Source organism: Ambystoma mexicanum, chromosome 9 (genome assembly GCF_040938575.1).
Source record: "Ambystoma mexicanum isolate Mex_15411 chromosome 9, UKY_AmexF1_1, whole genome shotgun sequence".
Lineage (NCBI taxonomy): Eukaryota > Metazoa > Chordata > Amphibia > Caudata > Ambystomatidae > Ambystoma > Ambystoma mexicanum.
The window spans coordinates 1,090,042,009-1,090,061,981 of NC_090931.1; positions in this window are offsets into that span (position 1 = coordinate 1,090,042,009).

Sequence of the window (19,973 nt, forward strand, 5' to 3'; positions counted from 1 at the left end):
CCCTCCACCAGGCCCCCACCCATGTCTCCCACCCCCCCACCCCCCAGCAGTGCAGAGTCACCCTCCACCAGGCCCCCACCCATGTCTCCCACCCCCCCACCCCCCAGCAGTGCAGGGTCACCCTCCACCAGGCCCCCACCCATGTCTCCCACCACCCCCACCCCCCAGCAGTGCAGGGTCACCCTCCACCAGGCCCCTACCCATGTCTCCCACCACCCCTACCCCCCAGCACTGTGGGGCACCTGCCAGCAGGCCCCCACCCATGTCTCCCACCCCCCCATCCCCCAACAGTGCAGGGTCACCCTCCACCAGGCCCCCACCCATGTCTCCCACCACCCCCACCCCCACCCCCCAGCACTATGGGGCACCTGCCAGCAGGCCCCCACCCATGTCTCCCACCCCCCCTACACCCCAGCAGTGCAGGGTCACCCTCCACCAGGCCCCCACCCATGTCTCCCACCACCCCCACCCCACAGCACTGTGGGGCTCCTGCCACCAGGCCCCCACCCATGTCTCCCACCACCCCCACCCCCAGCACTGTGGGGCACCTGCCAGCAGGCCCCCACCCATGTCTCCCACCACCCCCACCCCCCAGCAGTGCAGGGTCACCCTCCACCAGGCCCCCACCCATGTCTCCCACCCCCCCACCCCCCAGCAGTGCAGGGTCACCCTCCACCAGGCCCCCACCCATGTCTCCCACCACCCCCACACCCCAGCACTGTCGGGCACCTGCCAGCAGGCCCCCACCCATGTCCAACTCATGTTCCCCAGCCAACATGTCATCACAATGTAGATCCCTGGTCCCTATGGTCAGCCTCCAAATGCAAAACACCCACCCGAGTATTGCATCCACCCACTCATAATTGCCAATTACATGACAGAACACCAATTGCAATGGGTGTCAGTGAATCTCAAAACCCATATCATGATATGCATGAAACCAATGAGATACTACACATTGAAGTTCAATAAAAAAATATGTATTAAAGGAAACATAAATAGAATCAAAAATAAAAAAACAGAAATGGGAATGTACAAAAATGAAAAGAAGCATGTCCGTGAAAAAAAGCAAAACCAAAAATCATAAACCAAAGTAATGGTGTCCAAAGTCACTGTCCACAAAACAAAATCCAATGGGAAATAAAATTGAAAGCCATTGCTCCATGGTTAAAATGTGAAAGAAAAATACAATCCAACAGTGAACTATGTACATACGAACAAGCCAGGGTCCATTATCCCAACAAAAGAAATGAAACCTATCTAACTACACTAACTAATAAAATAAACTATATACAAAAATGTGGCCAATGTCCAAAAGGTCCAAAATAAATAAAAAAAAAAAGGAAACCTAACACTACCTACATAACTATGTACAAGGGCAGCGGGCTAGTTTGACGGCTCACTTTTGGATGTCCCGGGCATCATCGAACTCCTGCTCAATGCCCCGGAGGCGGTCCTCCTCCATGGCCCCGAGGGTCCGCAGGGCTGTCGACGTGTCCACCTCCAAACCCCTGCGGATTGCCTCGAGGCACTCGGCCTGCCTCAGGGCCCTCCGCATGGAGTTCTCCGCCCTGACCATCGTGAGCCGTGCCTCTTCCGCCCGCTGCCGCTCCGCATCTATGACGTGGCCCAACCGCTGCCACACGGAAGACACTCTCTGTCCTGGGTCCTCCTGCCCTCCGGCCGATGCCTGCCCCTCCGATGTTGAAGGCCCCGAGCCTTCATGGCTCCCACCAAGTTGCTGCTGCTGCTGTGCCTCTGCCCGTGCATTGCCTCCTGGTGCCTGCACATCCTCCGCCGGCTGGGGTGCAGTCGTTGATGTGGCCACCCCTGCTGGACGTCCGACTCCCGACTGTGGCAGGGATGCCTCCTCCACCAGCCTGGCCGCACCGTCAGAGGCAGCTCCACAGGGCACCCAGGTGACTGATGGGTGGGAAGATGGCACGGAGGACGACTGGCGTGTAGGGGGTTCAGTTGAGGAGGGGGTCGTAGCAAGCCCCATCATACGGAGGAATCCGGCCTGGGTGACCTGTCCCAGCAGGCTGACGTGGTCAACGAGCCATTCGAGATAACGTGCAGTCTCCTCATGAAAAGACTGCAGGTCACCTCGCATGGCCCGTTGACGCAACGCCACACCAGTCAGAACAGGCTCAACCCAGACCCGGATAGCCACGTCCGCAGGCAGAGGAAGGCCAGTTGTCGTGAGCTCATCCCCTGCCTGAAAACGGGTCTGGAAGTAGGCATCCCTGCTGGTGCAAGATGATGCAGGGACAGGATCAGGGACAGGATTGCACACAGGCACCTCCGCGGCGGCCTGTGCTGCCTCCTGTCCCTGGTCCTGCACTGCACCACTAGCACCAGTGGGATCCCCACCTCCAGACCCCGTCTCTGTTGCTTGCACGGCCTCCTCCTCCACCAAACCCCCCACCAACCTGGATGACTCCGTGCCATCTTCCCCTGTTGGGCCCTGTGGGGTCCCAGCTGCCCCTTCTGCTGCCGAGGAGTCCAACTCCAACCTCCGCCTCTTGCACCTCCCCCCGGCAGCTGCGGCCTGGGACGCGGCACCGGACTCCTCACTCCGCGACGAGATGACAACATGGGAGGGGAGCCGGGCCTTGCGTCTCCAGCTGGTGGTGGGATCCCCGCCGCTGTGCTCCACAGCACCTTCTCCGCCCTCTTCATCAGTTGACGCTGCTGACAGGGAGAAATAAAACACAGGCATCAGGGCACTGTACAATGGACACATACACACATGACAGTTGTACATGAGTGGCATTGGCAAACCTCAGACATGCCATCACAATCCCCAACACACATGTCATTTCAACTCGCACACATGAGCCATACCACAGCCATATCGCAACTGCCAGCACCATCCATACACATACAACAGCATGAGCAGGCAAAGGTGAGCCAGACATCACATGCAACACAGGAAGTGCACCACACATGTACACACACCACCACACTTGCATGCATGTGTAAACCTCTGCCAAGTGTCGCAGTGTTCAGATGGGCATCCATGTCACATCTGCCAATCAGGCTTCCACATACCGCTGTCACATGCATCCATGTTGCATCACTGTTGCACCCTTGTCAAATACACACAGATGCACATGTACACAGTGCCGATACATGCAGCTGAAACCAACATACATGCGTGACATCACGGACATGTCTACTTACATACACATTCATCCAAACATGTGTGCCCACACAACTGTATTTGGCATGCAAGCCTACACACACAAGCACCATCCATGTCTCACACATTCCAGCCCTTGCATGTGTTAGCCCCACGGCCCTGTACACCCCCACCCATATTCAACCCCATACAAACAGATGTGCAACCTGCACACTACTGAAAAATTACCACACGCACAGCTCACAATCAGGATGCATGTACACTTACCGCTCGACTCCAGACGGGTCTGCCTCTCAAGGACCTGGACGTGGAGCGCTGGGGATATGTGTTCCAGGACCATCATCTGTTCTTCCGACAAGTGGCCCCGGCGCCCCTTGGCATCCGCTGCCTTCAAGAGGCGCCGGGCCTTGTTCAGGGTCCTGGACCTGAAGTCCTCCCAGCGCTTCTTGACATGTTGTAAGTCGCGGACTGCCACCCCCTCCCCGTTGATGGCAGTCACGATGTCAGTCCAGATCCGAGTCCGTCCTTCCTTGTCGGCGCGGGAACTTCCGAAGAGGGCATCATACTGCCCCAGGACTTGCTCCACCAGGACACCAACTTCGGTGGCACTGAAGCTGGTGCCCCTCTGCCTCTCTGGCCGGGGGTTGTCAGTGGTCTCAGATGGTGTTTGCCCCGACATGACAACCCCAGAGACAGGAGTGGGTGGGCAACTGGGTCCTGGGGCTGGGCTGTGGAGCGATGGAATCCCAGTCGGGAGTCTTCGGTTCCAGCAGGGGTGGTCACAGCAACAGCACCCCTGGCTGATGTGCAGGCAGCAAATGGCAGGGCATGTGGGCAGCAGGCAGTCAGGCAGCAGCAGATGGCAGGTGGAAGCGTGCTCGGGGCTCTGGGGGGCAGTAGTTCGGCCTTCTGGGCAGGAGCGTGGTCTTCCGTGTGCTTACGCGTGGCCAGCTTGATACGGAGTGATTTGGCACATGAAAATTCGGCACGTCAGCGTGTAATTCGAGGAAAGGCCCTTAGCGCGTAAGCGCGTCTGCACGCATATGCAATTTAATTGGACAGAAGGCCCCTGAAGCGCAAGCACCCCTGTGACGTGACGCGTACTGGCACGCATGGCAATTTCAGCGCGTGTGAAAAACTGCACATCCGCGTGTAATACGAGGAAAGGGCTCATGCGCGTAAGTGACGTGACGGGCACCTGCGTTTCCCTCAGCACAGGTTAAAGGTGAGCGGGCCCAGCAGATCGCTGTACGTGCCTTTCGTGGAGACCGACGTGTGTTGCTGCTTCCTGTTGTTTCGCGCGCCATCACAACTTCACAGCTATCAAGGACGTATCTCTTCTTTTGGCGGGGGTATTGGCTACGCGTGTTTTTCTGCATCGCGCTAGTCAGACGGTGAGTCGCACACGCTCTTTTTCCCACTGCGGGTGCCCCTCTGTATCGCACCCATTTTTGATGTCATAGTAGCCTGCGTGTCCCACGCGTATGCGTTATTCGTGTTACTGGGTGCCACCGCGTACTGCGGGAGGTTGAATCCACGCACGTAGGCTGCAGGGTTGCGTGCATGGTTTTACTGCAGTTTTGGGGTGCCTGAGCGTTGCGTGACCCGTCACCACATCACTGGGGACACATACAGCCTTGCAGGTGCAGGGGGGCTGTTAACATCTTGCTTCCCACCCCCTTCACCCCAATTGCCCAGGTCAATTGTGAGGTACACCTCCCATTGGCACCACTCCATCTGTGCCAGCACTACTACATCAGTGCCATGGTTGGGAGGCCACCAAAGGTGAGGGGCGCCTCAGCTGGGCGTCCTCCTCGTGGCGGGCGTGGTCAGGGACGTGGCCGTGGTGACCAGGGAGTAGGGGGACTCCAGGGTGTCCAGGGCGGCCACAGAGGGGGAAGAGGCAGGGGTGCACCACTTGAGCACAATGTTGTGCCATGTGTCGGTGCAGTCATGCCACCACCCCCTGTGGTTCCGAGGGATGCAGCTCCTGCATCTGGCACTGGCACCCGTTTGACCCGGCAGTCCGTTCCATCGACTGCCACGGGCCCAAGGGTAGTGGTAGCTGCAGGTGCAGCTGTGGACATCGTCACCCAGGCTCAGGGTCTACCAGCGCAGGCTGCGTTGGCACTTGAAGAGCCCTTGGTAGATCTCCAACAGGCCAGGGGGGAAACCATAGGGGCAGGCCGGGCTGCTCAGACCAAGACACGTGTCCCTGGGGCAGTCATGTCATCTGCTGCCCCGAACAGCCAGGTGTTGGCAAGTGCAGGGGCAGATGCACCCAACAGCACCCCGGTTGTGAGTCTGCCAACCAGGACCGTTGCGGTCAATGACCCTGCCACAGCTGATGTTGCTGCGCAGGGTCCATTAGTGGGCACCCAGCTGCCACTGACACAAGTCAGGCCTTTGGTCATCCCTCCACCTGCCACTCCCTTGGCTCAATCCACCGAACCCACTGGCCATACTGGTCAGGGCGGCATTAGCCAGCCAGGGTCTCTGCCACAGTCCAAGAGGAGGAAGTTTGCACCTGCAGCACAGGCTGGGACCCCACACACAGCCACGACCTCCTGCACGTTGAGGAAGAAGCCTTTCTGTAAGCAGGAACTGGACTTCCTCGTGGACTACGTGCGGGGCCACAGCCGTGACATGCTAGTGGGTGCCAATAGTCAGACTACGGCTGCCCAACGTGACACCCACTGGAAGCATGTTGCGGAACATGTCAGTTCATTCGGCCATGAGGTGCGCACGGCGCAAGAGTGCAAAAAGCGTTGGAATGACATCAAGCGCAGCACTAAGGCTAAGCGTGCCTCTAATTACAACTTGACTCTGGTGACTGCGGTGGGCCTGCACCAGAGGAGGAAGAGCTCACTCCGCATGAGGCTCTCGTTGCGGAGTTCATACCACCTGAATTGGTCGAAGGAGTGGGAGAGATGCTGGACTTTGATGCGCAGTCCAGTGAGTGTTGATGCGTGTTTGTTGAGGACGTGTGTGTTTCACTTGTGGGATGTGTTGTGCATGATTGCTGCTACATGTGACGTGTACATGGTTCTGATGTGTAAGTAATGCAATGCTTCCGTCATGCATGTCTCCTCTGCCTGCATGCGGGACTCCATGTAGGCATGCTCCCTTGCCCCTCCTCCGCCACTCTGCACCCCAGTTCCACCTTTGCACTGGTTTGCTTCAATCTTGCCAATGTGTACTTTCTTGTTCATGTGTCCTGTGTAGATGCTAACTTCCAGCGTAGAATCTGCCAGACATATGCCGTGTGGTACAGCCTTAGTACTCGATGCAGGGTATCTCACTTGTACTGTGCATGGGTCAGATGTCCCGCAGGGACATGAGTGCCCATTCATGCTCCATGTGCATTGCACGCATGCCCCTATGTGTCCTTGACTGGATGATCACTGTAATACAAGTCCTTGGTTACATACATTGCCTGCCATCTCATTAGCCCTCCCATGTCAACTGTGGCTCAGTCCTGCGTTGCACACATGTTTAGGCTCTGACAATCTGTGTGGCTCACAGGCCTCAGCCTGTTCAATGGCCAATGACTCTGTCCAACTCTTGTTGTGTCTTCTTCACACGTGGGCGGCCTCCAGAGTTTTCATCATGTGTCCTGCCTACTGTCCCAGCATCATTTGCAGTGTTGTCACTTGAATCACATTAAGCTGTTGATGCCAGTCAACACTGCCTGTCAATACACAGGTGTATGGTCAGCCTTTTGATACCATGCTAGGCATCCCTGCTTTGGTACTGGGGTGGAGGGGTGCTTGGCTTCTAGATATGGTACACATTGAATGCACAATGCACGTGATGTCTGAATTTGACATTGCACTGCCTTCACATTTCCTGGCACACACCATGGAGTCCTTGTACATGTAGGTAGAGAGTGGCGTACACATTTTCTGCACTGCATAGACCCACTTTCATGGAAACTGCCACCTTTCAACAGGTCTGATCACAGAAGCTATTCAAAGTTGACCCAGCAGCATGCATGCCAGGTTATATGTTGTGTGTCACATGTCTGCCGGATGCGTTTGCTGTCGGTGTGTGTGTCTGTTGTGTGCTTCTGACATGTGTAGTGACCTTTTTTCTCTCTATTTTTCAGGTGATGACGCAATGGAGGCGGAGGATGGTGTTGTCATGCCAGACACAGGGTTGGTAACACCACATCAACCCGGCACTAGTGGGGGTCGTGGGGTGGTAGGCCACGAAAACCCCCAAGTGCTGCAGTCCATCTTGTCTCTGGCTGCCTATGAGTCCAGCCTTGATGACGACTCTGACGTCCATGTTGAGTTGGATGAGCATCAAGTCCATGTGTCAGGGGTGAGTGATTTTGATGTGGACACTCCTCTGTCTGCGACCCCTGCACTGAGGGATCAGACAGTCTTGGTTCCTCCGCCCGTGGTGGATCGGGACGCAGGGTCACCCTCCACACCAGTCACTGATGTGCCTGGGACATCACGTCGACGGGGGCATGTAGTCGTGCAGCCGCGGGCTGTGCCAACACAGCGAGGACCCCCGGTCCTTGGGTCCCGCAGGGGTCAAGCCCAGCAACGCGGTCGCCGCACGCAACCGCAGTATACTGAGTGGGAGCAAGACATGACTGCCAATTCCGAACGGCAGGGGGCAGCAATGGAGAACATCGCTGAGAGCATGGAGCGTGTGGCCCGATCTGTGCTCCCCCCTGCTAAGCAGGTGCTTCTCCAGCAGCAGGCGGCACGGTCCATGGCCCGCTCGCTCAGGCTGGGCATGGCGGCCTCAGACAGGGCACGCCAGGCTGAAATGTCGTCTCTGCGTCAAGCAATTGCTGCTCACGCAGAGGCGCACATGGATGCCCTGAGGGAGGAGTATGCTTCCCTCAGATCCACTCTGGGTGTCCTTATGATGTCCCAGAGGCAACAGGCAGAGGAGAGGTTTGCACAGCTTGAGCGTACCATCTCAGCTGAGCTACAGGCTTGCCGGGAGGTGCAGCGGTTGTCCAGCCTGGCCTTGCAGGAGGAACTCCGTGTTACACGTGCTACCTTGCAAGAGGAAGCACGTGTATCACGTGAGGTTCTGCATGCAGACCTACGTCACATCGCCACACAGAACCAGGCTCACCCGTATGGCAGACTTGCTGCCGACGAGGGGCAAGCTGCGGCTAGGCGTGGCCAGGCTACTGTGCCACGTCCTCCTTTCCAGGATGAGCCAGACTCGGACGACCATCTATCTCCCACATAGGTCGGGCTGTGCAGGCGTTGAGCCCATGGAGGTTTTTGTTTTGGCTCAGCATCATCGCATGTGGATGTTGAGCAGCACCCTGTACCTCCCCCCTCCTGGGTGCCTCCCCTCCCCCCCGGCTCGTATGTGGCCATTTTTTCTTTTTCTTTTAGTTTAGTTAGTTAAGTTTCTGTTTGATAGTTAGTTTAATTAGGTAATGTAGGTTTTCCATTGTTAGTGTAATTAGTTAATAGTTGATTTAGTTTAAAATTGCTAGTCTATTGTGCTTTCATGTGACGGTGCGGTGCTTTGTGGCTTTTGAAGCCATCCACTGTCTGTTCCAGCTGGGCCCTTCAGGCTTGTCTTGTGTATGTGTTTGCTGCTTGGGGTCCTTGACTCACATATGCCACTCCTGCCTCCCTTATCCATGGGCTCGCAAGGATGGTTCGGTGTTACAGAATTTTACACAAGGGCTTTGGACTGTCATATCTGTGGCATGTCTGGTGCTGTGTGACTTGTGTTGACACCCCTAGTGGGGATGATTTTGGTGTTATGGTCCACTGTTCAGCTTTTGCTAGATGGCATGTGTCATGATTAATGTGTACATTAATTGCTATGCATTGTGTAGTATGTTTCATATCTTTACTGTACACGTGCTTGTTGCAATTCATGCTGTAGATAGTGTTCCACACTTTGGATGTGAAAGACGGACTGATGGTGTGATTTGTGATGTGACTCTCTGACATGGTCAAGTAATGAGATGCCTGATGAGACACACACAGATGACTTTGAAGCATTAATCATGTGTTTCATGCCCTTTCTGCAGGGGAATGAGCCTCCAGAGCACCTTTGCCAGCAGACATGGCCCATTGGACGACGGAATTCTGGACACGTTTGTTGGTGCCCACATGCACATGTGTGCACAAGCAGAGGCACAGGGATTGCAGACCCACATCCTCGAACTGCTGACATGTTCCAAGGAACTCCAGGCAAGGTGAGCAGCACAGGGGGGCCACGACACAGCAAATCTTGCACCAGGCGAGTTGCACATGCAGGCTTAGTCACAGCACTGAGGGTGAGCTTAGACGAATATTGGTGTTGAAGCACACAATGCAGCTCAGATGTGTTGGTGGACTGATGGCTGTTGATAGTAAGGTTGTCTGGGAAACATGCAAGGGCAGTGGCACATACCCTCCGGTACACCAAGGTCCATTGAGGCACTTGTATCAACCATGTAGCCTTCCGAGACATGGAAAGGGGCAGCTCACAGGGACATACAGCAAGGGACATACTCGGGTGCAGTGCATGTCTTTTCCATGTACTTTATGATAAATGCACTGCCAACTTTGTTTCGGTCATGGTGGTACGCAACTTGCTCAGAAGTCATGGCTTGCTATATGGGTCTGTCTGCTTACCCAGGGAACATTGCATGTTGTGTGAATTGTGACACATTGGTGTTCCATTTGCCACGCACCCACCGGCGGCTGACTTACTGCATTGACTGTGTATGACCCGTCACAGGGGTGATGTTATATATGGGTACGAAGCATCTGTCTGTTTGTAGAGTAGTTTGTTGCTATGGGGCATGTTTGGTGTTGTGTTTTTGTGTAATTGGCACGTACAGGTTGTTGACTGTGCTCTCTTTGCAGCATTGCAGTGCTCCTGTAACCGGACCTGAGAGTGCGCAGGCAGGAGGCCAGCACTCAAAACCAGAGCTAAGTGTCTTGTTGTTTTTCTTTCAAACTGCTCCGCATAGGCTTGCTGGGGAGTGTACTAATGCATGGATGTATGTGTGTTCAATTTGGTATGTTTTTTCTCCATAATCACCCGTAATCCTATGCAATTTTGAACCCTGTACCCTCTACCCGGTGTTCCTGCTTCCCGTACCTATCCAAGCAACGTTCCCTGACCCTCTTTCCCCGCTGGGGTTGCGGATGCCTGTGTAAGCCCCGAACTTGCAGGCGCCAAAACCCTAGAGGGGGTGGTTGGTTCGTACCACTCCTGAGCCTGGACTACAGAAGGCCATGACAATGATGTCCAAGTTTGTTTGGATTGTGTATGTGTTCATGCAGGTAGTACATTTTCGTGCATTCCCTAGTTTCATGTGTCATTCCTCCTCCCCTCTCCTGCCACTCATTCCAGTCATCCAGTGTGTCAACACCTGTCCCGACTGCATATCCCTGAACCTCCTTCCCCACCAGGGCCTCATGGGCCTGAGTGAGTTTTACCTTGCAGGCACCCGGGACATGGTGGGGGTGGTTGTTTCGTGACACTCCCGCGCCTGTACAGGGGACCTGTGACAGTACACATCCGTTCATGGTGCATCATCCTATGTCATGTACCACACATGTTTCACATGCTGTTGTGACATTGTTTTACTGTGCTACCTTGGTTGTTGCATCATTGTGGTAGTACTTGGCCTTTGTGAGGTACTGCTATGTCAAGTCATCTACTGGAGGGTGTTCTGGTTCGTTTATCTGGCTTGGATTTTGTGATTTTGGACATGAGTGTGGATTATGAGGGTGCAGGCACCTTTTTACACACAAGGTGGGAGATGGTGATGAAGGCTAAAGGTGATCCTGTGGCCAGGTGGAATTGAGGTTTGAAGGCTCCATGACCCAGGTGCAGTTGTTCAGTGGGTGATGGTCATTTGTGAGGGGGGGGGGTTGTTGTTGATAGTTTGCTTGCCCTGCAGTGTGATGGGAACTCTGACATTGTAATGGTGGTATCCTATGTACATGTTGTGTTCTGCTGATCAATGCCTGTTCATATGTTGTGTTTCCCTTTCAGGTGCAAGGGGATAGTTGTGGTTTGACATGCTGGGGTGTACACATGGTGAATGTTCACATGTGATGTGTAGAGAACACTAATGGTCACTTGAGTGCACATGCATATGTGGAGTGCATGTCCTTGCAGAACCACACACTTGCACTCTGATGCACTACATGTACTCCCACCCTTGCATATCCACGTGTACACTGTTTGCCTTCTGGTGCCCACTGTGTCCCTGCAGCACATGTTCTGTGACTGATTATGGATCCTGTACATGCCTAATTTGCTGTTTTATGTGGTCTGTCACTTAGATGTGATGCTCAGGGTGTGCATCACACACAATGGCTGTTCACTGTGCTTTCCGCTGAGCAGTGTGTTGCAGGAGTAGGACACGGCACACATGAGCTGCAGTGTTGATTTTGCAATGCACAATGTGCATGTAGACAAGCATTCATTGTTATGTTACATCTACAACTCTTGTGATGCATTTGGAAATGATTTATTTTGGGTGGGAGATTTTGTTGGTCTGTCATTTCATCTGATTCCGGGTCAGGCATCATTGTCTGATGCCACTGTACATTTAGGACATGGCAATGTGTACCTTATTGTTACTGTGTTGGTGTATGGGTATTGCTTGCCATGTCATGTTGTGGTTTGGGAGGGTTTGAGTGACATGACAGTGATGGCCATGGCCTGTTTTGCAGGCGTGAGTGATGCACACCTTGCATGTCAGGGTCATCCGCTTCTCAGAGCAACTAGCTGGGGGTAGATCTCTCTCCGCGGCAGGGCCCTCCCTCTGGAACAGCCTTCCTGCCTCACTTGAACTTGAGGAGAACCATCTCCAGTTCTGGAAGCACCTCAAGACCTTCCTCTTTGCTTCTGCTTTCTCTCTGCCTCTCCCTTGCGGAATTCTTCACTGGAACTGCACTGGAGCTGCAACTGGGCCACTCTCACCGACCTCGGTCCCTGGCCCAGCCACTCTACACTTGCACTGCCTCCCTGGCAACCCCTGCACTGCCGTACTGTCTTTCTATCCCTACAGCCCATCCTTCCCAGCACTTGTCTGCCCTTACCTTTGCAGTTGCCACCAGCCGACCTATGTATTTTTTTTTGGGTCTACTTCCCCTGTACTGCACTCCCCCCCCTTCCCCTTGCACTTTTCCCTTCCCCCTACCCCTGCACTTGCACAATCTAAATGACACCTGGCCTAGTAGTACCGTTGTCTGTCTTCCCTTGTTCCCCCCTCCCTGCCTCATCGCACCTTGAAATACTTGTGTATAGGCCATATCATGTCATATGTCATATGTGTGCCTTTTGGTCACACGGGATAGCTTGTGTTTAAGTAGCTAGGGATGCAGATGATGTGGCACTTCCATGGCAACTATCTCAGGGTGGTAGGGTTGTGACAGTTGACTGTCTCTTTGTCATCATCGATTGTCACCTGGTATGTGCCAGGCCTGTGGGCACTCCGCAGGGGTGTGAGTTTAGGTGAAAAATGTGGCCACAAGCTGGGTCCGGGCTTCCTCGCCACGTGCCCTGTCCCCTCCCATGGGCAGCGCCTGTGCCTGTAGTTGGGGATGTGGGGGCACCACCATGTCCACCGGGACGCCCTGCCGTGTTGCAACATTGTGCAGGACACATGCTGCCACAATGATCCTGCACACTACTGGTGGTGCATAGAGTAGTTGCCCGCCAGAGCGGTCAAGGGAGCAGAAACGTGACTTGAGCACTCTGAATGTGTGCTCCACTATGGCCCTGGTTGCAATATGGGCGGCGTTGTATCTTACCTGGGGTGGTGTGGTGGGGTTCCGGATTGGCGTCATCATGTGGTTGCTCAGAGGGTAGGCACTGTCCCCTGGGGAGGTGATAATAGTTGAGATTATTATGGTTTGGATATTTGTCTGTGTGTGACTTGCATGCATGTGCAAGGGCATTTGTACTGACCTAGGAGCCATGTGTCGCCATGCTGCCCAGCTTCCAGGGCCCGGCTCAGGGTGCACATTCTGTATAATAAACTGTCATGGGTGGAGCCAGGGTAGTTTGCATAGACAGAGGTGATGATTCCCTTTGCATCCATACCACCTGTACATTGATGGAATGCCAGTGCTTGCGGTTTCGGTAGATGTGCTCAGTGGCCCTAGTTGGACGTAGGGCCACATGGGTGCAATCTATGGCACCAAGCACTTTGGGGAAGTGTGCCACCCTGAAAAAATCCAGGACAACGGCCTGCCTTTCTGCGGGTGTTCTGGGCATGTATATGTGCCTGCGGACTGAGGGGCGCGCTGTCATGATTGCCAGTACCTGGTGTAGGCAGCGTGACTGCGTGGCCTGTGAGACCCCCCCACTATGGCAGTGGTCCGCTGAAATGACCCAGTGGCCAAAAAATGCAGGACATTGAGCAGCTTCTCCAAGGGGCTCAATGCTTGGGAGCAAAGGGTGGGGGATGTAAGGTCATCTTCCCACTCCCTGACCAGGTCTAGGATGATATGGGGTGGAAACCTATACCTGCCATAGACCTGGTCATCAGGCATCCCAAAAAGGCTTGTCCATGGTGCGAGAATGCGTGCCCTGGCTATTTTCCTCCTCCTGCGGTGTCCCACGATCAGTGCTGCGACAAATGGGGCATTCATCGTAGCTGTATATACGTGTTTGTTGTTTGCGCGCACTTTTATACTGTGCGCGGGGATGCTTCCGCCTGCCTTCGTGTGGCGGATGCGTTGATGCCTGCGCGCGTCTTTTGCCGTGCGCGGGTTTCCCGTATTCGGATCCATGAATACGGGTTGTTCGCGTGCGTGTGGGCATTCCGTGTAGTTCCCTGCAGTACTTCCCCAGTTACGTCTTCTTTTTCACGCGTTGTTCCCCATTCCGCGTGTTACGCCCACTGTTCCGCCCACTTTGGTTGTGTGCGCCACGCTATGTGCACTTTTGCTGTGCGCGTAGCGCATGCCGTGGATGCCTGCGTGCGCCATGGCTGGATTGGGCGCACGGACAGCGGGAAACACGCGCAGCGTCTTCCTTGAATCGCACGCATGCGCGTGCACTGCTTTTCCCACTCTTGCGCTCCCTTGCGCCTGCTTGCGCATGGATTTTCGGCGCACATTTGTTCCATGAATCGGCCCCTAAAATGGTAGATCAAATTCAAGCTGTAGATGCTTGCAGAAGTGAATAAGAAAAAGACCAACTGAGAAAAATATTTATGGAATTCAAACAGGTTTTTGCAAAAGATGCATATGATTGTGGGTTAACAGATTTGCATGTTGCCACATTACCAGAAGGCCATGGTCACTAGCTGAAATAATCAATAATTTAGAATCTAGAGGAATCATTAGGCCTATTCATAGCACATCAAATACCCCTATATTAGGTGTGTTAAAACCGAATGGCCAATGGCGCTTGTGTGTACACCTATGAAAATTAAACAAAAAGGTACCTGTTTCAAGGTGGCCCCTTCCATTTATTGATAAGGGTCTGGCACAGGTTCATGGGTCAAAGGTGTTTACCACATTAGACCTTGCAGCTGGATACTGGTGTGTTCCACTAGCTGAAGATATTCAAAATGTGTCTGCACTTTCTTTTGACAAATCACAATATGCATGGTCCTGGACACCTTTTGGGTATGTCAATAGTGGGAGTGAGTTTGGGATATTCCTAGGGGACAATAGTTTACGTGGATGTTTAATCAAAAATTAAGATCTGAAAAGTCACTTCAATGTGATTAAACATGTGCTTAGTCAACTACAAAAGGCTGGGGAAAAAGTATCTTTGCAGAAAGGACAATGGTGTAAAAAGAAGATAAACTTCCTGGGTCATGAAGTGACCGAGCATGGGTTAAACCCGCAAAAGAAGAAAGTGGAGGCGGTTCATAACATAAAATATCCCACCAATCTGAAAGGGTTAAAGAGTTTGTTAGGGATGACAGGTTACAACAGGAAAATTATTGAGAATTATGGAGAGATTACACAACCTTTAACGAGATTACTGAAGCAGGGTTTACCCTGGAAATGGGAAAAAGAGCAAAGTGAGGCAGTAGCCAAGCTAAAAGAGTGTCTAGTGAAAGCACCATGTTTGGCATATCCTATAAAAAAACAGGATTTCTTTGTATAAATAGGATTCACTGATCAATGCATGTCAGCAGTGTTATATCAAAAGCATGATGCGAATAACAAAACTATTGAATATGCCAGCAAAGCCCTGTCAAAGGTAAAGACCAAATTTAGTGAATGAGAGAAAGCCCTTCTGGCTACTGTCGGGGTGCTACAGCATTAGCGCCCCAGCCTTTACAATTTCTGAAAAGTAAGAGAATCAGAACAGGGAATTTGGCCCAGTCAAGAATTACTTCCTGGGCATTAGCACTTCAGGGATTTCTTGTAGAAGTGAAATATGGACAAAATAAAAAGAGCCCAGTTGCTCAAGGAATAGCAGAATTGCATGATTGTGCAGCCATAGGTACACCTGATAACACAGAGCTAGAAACACGTTTGAATGAATTTGAGCAATCCCCACACAAGGCATTCAATGAAGAAATATGTAGGGATTTACCAACTGTGTATGCAGATGGATGTGCATACCATGTAGAAAATGATACGAAAAAGAGTTAGTAGCAGGAATAGGAAATATATGGTTTAAAGGTAACAGCATTCCAAGGGTAAGCATGAGGATAGGTTCCAAAAGTAGTCAAGTGGCAGAGTTGGCCGCTATTTATAAGGTAATGTAAATATATGTACAGCAGTAGAATATGAACTCAAAGAAATAGTTCTGGTAACTGATTCCGATTATTCACAGAATAGCTTTGTAGAATATTTACCTGGCTGGAAAGTGAAAGGCATGCTCATCAATAACAAGAAACCACTTAAACATGGCAAGATGATACAAGCCATAGACAAACTTGTGTCAGAAAATGATTTGATAATACATTGGAGAAAAATACGTGGTCATTTGAAAACGCCAGGTGAGGACAAAGAAGGGAATGACAAGGCAGATCAGTTAGTCAAAATTAGAGCTGTAATGGGGGAGTTATTTCCTATTGAATACCTGCTTGGTGAAATATAGGTAGATGTAATAACGTGCTCCAAGACTCCAAAAGCAGTTGAGCAGCCTGTATCACGACCCCTATCCCACCAGGCTCACCACTTTGGACCTTAATCCAACATGGAGGTCCTTTATACAGCTCAGTTCCAAGAACTGAGCCTTGCAGACTAGTGTTTTGGGCGTGGTCAAATCTTCAGGTGTGGCTGGCTATATAAGCCACGCCTGAACTGGGATTCACGCTCAACGTTATTCTGCACTCCTGCAGCGTAACACTCACTGTGTCCAGCTCCAGCTCATCAGCTACTTCCAGTGGCTTAAATCTGAAGCCATCAACCTGGATTCCATCGGCAACCTGCAAGAACAAGAACAGCATTAACAAAGGACACTATCTGTGAGTAGCAGCTCCTATGTCCATCCGCGCATCCATCTGCGCTCGTCAGCTTTGCCCATCTCCGGAGTGCTCCACAACCTGCAAGAACAAGAAAAGGACAGCATTAATAATAATCCGTACTCGACAAGCAGCAGATTTGACATTGCGCGACGCTATCTGCAAAGGTGACAAGCTAAAACACCAATAACTACTCACCTGAATAACCGGTTGGTGATTGACATTCATTCCGGATCATCAGCGCACTGCACCCTGTAAGAAGGCGAGAAAGAAATACAGGTTAGCAACTAGCTCACATTGAGCAGCGCTTCATGCTAAAGTACTTACCTAAGACTTATCCATCCGGCGCAGTAGCTCCGCAACCACAACAACCACTGTGGAAGCCAGAAAGAGACATTAAGAGCACAAGAGAATGAAAAGAAGACAGGAAAATGAACAGAAACTGAAAGACTTACCTGAACTCCATAAATAGAGTCGGTATCACAGCCGATCTGGACCCAACACAAGGGCACAGGACCGGTGAAGCAACTAGGCCCTATGAACGCCCACAACTAACACGCGCCCCTGCGCAGAGACACAGGACGGAGAGCTCGATGCAAAAGAAACTAAGGTGAGGCATAACCTCCAAGGGCAGGGACTTGGTCAGTGGGAGTCCCCATCACAGGCTCGGTACCTAATCCTCCATTCTCCTGTCACAGGATCTGTCCACCAGCCAACATACAAACAAGCAGAAGGGGTCTAGGACTGTGCATAGTCTCCCATCCGGTGTCGTGTGGTGCCCCCGTGGATACCAGGGGAGCATAACAGCCTGTGGCGCAATGGAGCTTTAATACTCCTGATCTGGACCTAATCAAAGCGCAAAAGGAATTCCTTATTCTAGGCTTAGTTTATAAACATTTGTTAGATGCAGAACAAAATTCGATGATGAAGAGGACTGCAAAAGGAAAGAGGAATTGAGGGTGTTACTAAAAAACAAAAAGAGAAATATGTTACAAGACTGGCTGATGATTAGAGAATCTGTGACAGGCCAAATTCAATGGGTGGTACCCTTGTTATTTCTGGGGTTGTGTTACATCATGCCCATGACGCCATAACTGTGGGACACAGAGGTTCACAAAAAACTTTGGACATTGTAAAAGATTATGCTTATTGGCCACACATGTCCCAAGATGTTAGGGTGTCTAGTATGCGCACAGTTTCAACCTGTGTCACCTACTCATAGGGCACCATTGATGAAAAGGGGTTTGACACTCCCATGGTCTGATTTACAAATTGACTATGTGAGGCCTGTAAAAAGATAAGCAAGGGGAAACAGGTACATACTAACAGTAACTTGTCTAATGCCCAAATGAGTGGAGTGCATTCTAGCTCCAGATTGCAGTGCGCAAAAGGCAGCCACTTTACTAGTAAATCATATTTTTTCAAGATTTGGTTTATCTCAAAGAATAGAGTCAGACCGTGGGAGTCATTTCATTAGTGCATTAATGACAAAAATATGGCACATTTTGGGAGTGAAAATGAAGCCGCACATTTCTTACTGGCCCTCCTCTTCACGGGGAGTGGAATGGTGTCACAGATCAATAAATGACATGTTAAAAAAGTGTGTAGCTGAAGCACGGTCTAGTTGGTATTTACGGCTTCCATTGCTGCTAATGGCTATCAGGTTGACGCCCGCTAAATAGACACATCTCAGCCCTCATGAAATATTGACAAGAAGAAAAATGATGCTTCCACAACACTTGCTTTACCAAACAAATGAGCAGGTCCTTGTAAATACGTCCACAATTCATGAATATGGGGAAGAGTTGAGGAAGCACTTACCACATGCGTTTGCATTTGTGCAGCAGAATTTGGAAAAGGCAGCTGACGGTGCAAAAACATATTATGATAGGAAAGCATCTGTGAAGGAATATGAAATAGGAGACCAGGCATATAAATTTAACTTCGGGAAAGGGAAACATAAAAACACATTTCTTGCAGCATGGCAAGGGCCATATAGAATTGTAGATAAGGTTTCACCTGTGGTCTACAGAATTTCTAAAAAGGAGGTGACTTAACAGTGGAATAGTTTGTCCATGTTAATCAAGTCAAACCTCTCCATCCGAAGTATGAAATTAAAAGATTAGAGCAAGTTGAAACTAATAGAGAGTAAAACAAAATTATATATAGAGGGTTGCCATAGCAAGTGTAAGTAGTACTAGTGCACAAAAGGGGCTTTTATCTGGAAATACCATGCAGTAGTTATTAATTGTGTTCTTATTGAAGGAATGTCTTGGTTGCATGGCATGTTATTTCTATAATATGTATTTGTGTGCATAATCAAATTTGATTTCAGAAGCTCCAGTGGAAAAGGATATTAAAGGTTTATTGTGCCTGATGCTTAATATGTCTTTTCTTTTTACTCTAGAAAAATAATTGTTTTCCTTGTCAACGCCAGATTCTTGGAGCACTGGACCCCTGGAGGATACCACTGGATAGTAGTCCCCTGGAAAGCCACCTGGACTGAAGAAAGGGGTGGAGATGAGGACCCCAAAAGATGCACAGATGACACTAAAAGATATTGAGATGACGACCCCGCAGGAGGTCCCATGGAGTCCTAGAATGGAGGAGTTCCGCCAACAATGGTTTCATGTGTGATTTTACAACAAACTCTTATTTACAGAGTTTATTTATTACAGAATATATTTACTATTTTTTTTCTTACAAACTGATTTTTATTTTAAATGTAATTTTAAGTTTTACTGGTTATTGCATTTGATTGTACGTCACAGTTGTTTTGGATGTATGTCTTCTGAAAATGTTGATTTAATTTTCACATAAAAAAAATTGTGGATCACCAATTAAAGACCAAAAGACTCAAAGGTGACCAAACAAATGAAAAAATAATTTTTCAAAAAAATGAATGATAATCATTCAAAAGAAGATAAAAACAGATCACCAATGAAAAAAGAAAAGAAATGAGATCAAGATAAAGGTGTTCAAGAGATAAAAAAAGATTAAAGATAACAAAATGATTTAAAAAAAATGTTTTGAATTCCTTTTCAAAGATAATGTTGTTTATTATTCTGATTAAGAGTCATTATTATTTTACTCAAGACTGGAGAAATGTACATAATATTCTCATACCTGGATTTTCATTTACGTGTTATTTATTTTCAAGCATAGAAGAAAATTCAATTGGGAGCAGCACATGCATTTTAGAATGTTTATTTTGTTTTTTCCTGTAGTGATTTCGGGTTGTATACCAGCAGTAAAAAAAGGAGGGAGTGTAGGAGTAGGGGCTCTGATATGCAGGGGCTCTGAATTACGGGGGCTTATTAATTTAGCATGCACATGTAGCTGTAGTGTGGGTATTAGTGTGTGTTTTAGACAGAGATGCAGACATGCAGAGCACATGCTTAAAAGCGCATGTTATTTCAGGATGATATTTCAATTGAC